Raw genomic sequence first — 3,700 nt, 5'->3', positions numbered from 1 at the left:
GTTTTGGAGATAAACAAGAAAAGGGAAATGTTCTTAAAAAGCTTATTATTGCCAAATCACGACGCTAAATTCTAATTTCTTGGTGGACAGGTTATGTGGGTCAGCTCACGCACTGCCCTGTGAATTTGTCTTTCCGGCCAAGTGAGTCTGCCAGGCTGGGAAGGCTAATTCACATGAGCTGTCCTGTCAGCGTGGCTGCAAGAGCAGAGATAGTGTGGGGTAGGGGTTGAAAGCACAGGGGATGGAGCCAGGCTGCCTGGGGTCCAAGGCTGCATTCCTGCTTAGGGGCTGTGGGGCTTAGGGAGAGTGGCTCACCCTCTCTCTGGTAGGGATTCCTCCTCTCCGAAGTAGAGAAAATAATTATCTACCCATAGGATTGTTTTGAGGATTGAACATTTACAACGGTGATGACACATTTAGTGTAAGTCACTTAGAACAGGACCTAGTGCTTAGGAAATGCTACATTTCTTATTATATTATTGTTGTTATTATTATTGTTATTTATCATAATACTTTTTTAATCCTCACCCCAGAATATGTTTTTACTGGTTTCAAAGAGAGAAGAAGGGGGGGGGAGAAACATCGATCAGTTGACTCCTGTCCGTGCCCTGACCAGGAGCGAACCTGAAACCCAAGTATGTGCCCTGACCAGGAATCAAACCTGCAAGCTTTTGGTGTATGGGGATGATGCTCCAACCAACTGAACCACCGGACCAGGGCTATCAATAATTTAGAGAAAAACATGATGGAGAGGGAAAATCTTGGACTTTGGAATGAGTTGGAGCTGAGTTCAATTCCTGCTCTCCAAGCCCCTTGGTTTAACAACTGTAAAACAAACAAACAAAAATCCCCCCTGTAGGGTTGGAGTGAGAAATTAAATACAATATGTTTATGTGTACAGTTCAGTGCCTGGCATATAGAAATATTCAAGCAATCTTAGTTCCTTCCCCCTCTTTGTCACTGTGCCAGGGTGCTGTGCTAAGAGGTAGGAACATAAATGTGAATGAGAGGTAGTCCCTGTCCTCAAAGGACTCACATCCGGAAGAAAGGCCTGGACACAAGCAATGATAAGGTGCTACAAGGGCTATGAGGGAAGTTACCTAGTAGGCAATATTTAAAGAAAGAGTTGAACTTCACTAAGTTGGTCAAAGTATTGGTCAGGGAGGAGGTGGGGGCATTTTGGGCTGGGCAGGGAACACACTGTATACCTTTGCCATAAAGAGAGCCACTGGTCATAGCTTGGGGTCACCATTTGTCTCTGAGTCTGCCTCTGGATTTCCGGGCCAAGACTCATGGAGCCCGTGCAGGGCACCCCTTCGCCTCTGGGGAAGCGACCACCCGAGAATTAACAGGAACACCCATGGCAGAGAAGACACCCAGGAGACCAAGCAGCATGTGTACGTTTCCATGAGGAAATTTCCAAGAAAGAAAAAGCCTACGCTCGCTGAACAAATCAGAAACATAAAATGCCCTAAAGGGTTCTGGAAGACAGAGCATGGTGCCACCCGGAGCCCTGCTGTTTCATCAGGAACTGCATGGAGCTCACAAGCTTGTCCCACCTTGGCTGGGATACGTGTCGGTGTGGCACCTCCCAGGACTGTTGGGACCTGGCTGAGAGCACTGGTGTGTGAGCCATTGTTAGGGGTCCCATAAAACTGGCAGATTCAGAGCCCTCTGTCCCCCAAAGCCCGCAACAGACATCTTCAAAGAACCGAATCCAAAGCAGAATTTCAGCAAAGCCCAACTTCCATAGCTAGTGCCCCAGGTGAATGAGAAGGGGCTCCAGGGGTTGTGCATATGTGTGTGTGTTATATGCATGTGTGTTGTGTTTACATATGTATATGTGTGGGTGAGTGGGGATGTGTAGAGCTCAGATGTCCTCTTCTCTGGAGACCAGAGGCAGGGAATTGAGATGCTGACAGGATGCCCTCCAGTAGGTAGGGAGGGAAAGCCCGCCCAGTGCCTCTCAGACACCAGCTGCTCATTTAACAGATCTGTCCGAGTGCCCTCCCACCCTACTCCCACCTGCCAACCACCCCCACCCCCATCAAGATCTCTCCTGGAAATGTCTGGAAAACTTTATCCCATGGAGTCATGGGGCTGGAAGTGTTACCTGTCCCCATGAGGCCTCAGTGAGCCAAGTATTTGGAAAGTAGGGGTAGACCTACTATGCACCTCACATCAACACATCCATTGGTACTTACCACCCACTATGTGCACACATGCGCACACATATAGAACATACACACCATCATTCTATCCTACACACACCACACCTACTCAAATGGCCATAGTATAGCATGTGCAAACAAGCTCACATGTATGGGATACACGGAAATGCCTATTCCCACAGACACATGCACATCCCACCCACACTCAGGGCACGACACCCACTCAAATACTTGTGCCAATGCCCACATAGCCAGTGGCACACTCTCACAGCCCACCTCACACAGTCAGAAGGGCTCTCACACTTATCTGCACACGGCCCCCCGTAAACAGCCTGTATCCACTCCATGCCTCTCCCACCAGCCCGCACACCCCAGCACATCTGTCCAGTGCGTCCCCCACCCGGCGACTCCGGCAAGCGGCTTCCCGCTCGGTGTGCAGCGGCCACAGTGGCCAGGAATTAAAATGCAGCGAGGAGGAGCCGGGCGCGTCAGCACCGCGTCTCCTGGAGCGCACGGCGCTCGCCACCGCCGCCCCGCCCGCCCGGAGCCGCGGGGCCAGTGCGCGGAGGAGCAGGTGCTGGAAGCCCAGCCGCGCCGGCGTCGCGCGGCCGCTGCCCAAGTTCGCCCGGGGCCCGAGGAGGGCCGGGCAGGCGGGAGAGGAAGGCAGCCGGCGCAGCCGCCGCCGCGGGCTTGGAGTCTCGAGAGGAGAAGGGCTCGAGGAGCAGCGAGTTGGGGTCACCCCCGGGAGGTGTAAGCGGGGCTCCGCAGTCCCTGGCACCTGGTGCCGCCGGGGCAGGGAGAAGAAGAGGCAGCGGACAGTGAGACCCGCGTTCGGAGACTCGAGGCACCCCAGAGAGCAGGCTGCAGAAACGACACGTCCCTCTGGCCAGCCTCTTCGACGGGGGCCAGCGGCCAGCAGCCCTAGCAGGACGCCCTGGGAGCCCCAGCCCCAGGCGGGAGGGGGCACACGCAACGCAGGGCTCGGGCGCGGGACTTGCGGGAGCCTCAGCCACTCTCCGTGGAGCGCAGCCGGAGGAGCAGTGAGAAGGGTCCTGGAGGGAAGGGAAAGAGGGCAGCAGCCAACTGAGCGACCACTCACCCCAGTACACACCCACCCCAGCCGCCGAGCCAGGGGCCGCGCGAGCCTCTGGGGGCGCTCATTCCCTGGCGACTTCTCTCCCGTGTCCCAGCACCGCTGGGCTACGGACCTGGCTGGTGGGGTCCTTGGGAACGTCCAAATCGGCCATGGTGGCCGAGTGGCTGCTCTCCCGGGACCAGCGTCAAAGCTGGGGTTAGGCGATGCAGGGGGGGCTCAGTTCAGGGTCCCCCGAGAGACAGGACGCAGGGAGGCGGGCGCAGCACCCGGGGATTGGAGAGGCGGCGCCCGGTGGGGGTCCAGGCGGAGGTAGTGACCGGCGTCGGGCTTCCTTCAGGAACACGGGGGCCAGGAAGTCTAGGGAGGCACTCGGGAGAGTCCAGGGGCGGCGTGTCGCGGCGGCGCTCAGTCCGGGCATGCGCCCTCGGAGTCG

This window comes from Myotis lucifugus, unplaced genomic scaffold, assembly GCF_000147115.1.
Source record: "Myotis lucifugus unplaced genomic scaffold, Myoluc2.0 scaffold_287, whole genome shotgun sequence".
Classification (NCBI taxonomy): domain Eukaryota; kingdom Metazoa; phylum Chordata; class Mammalia; order Chiroptera; family Vespertilionidae; genus Myotis; species Myotis lucifugus.
The sequence above is the reverse complement of the archived record's forward strand: the minus strand, read 5'-3'. Positions refer to the sequence as shown.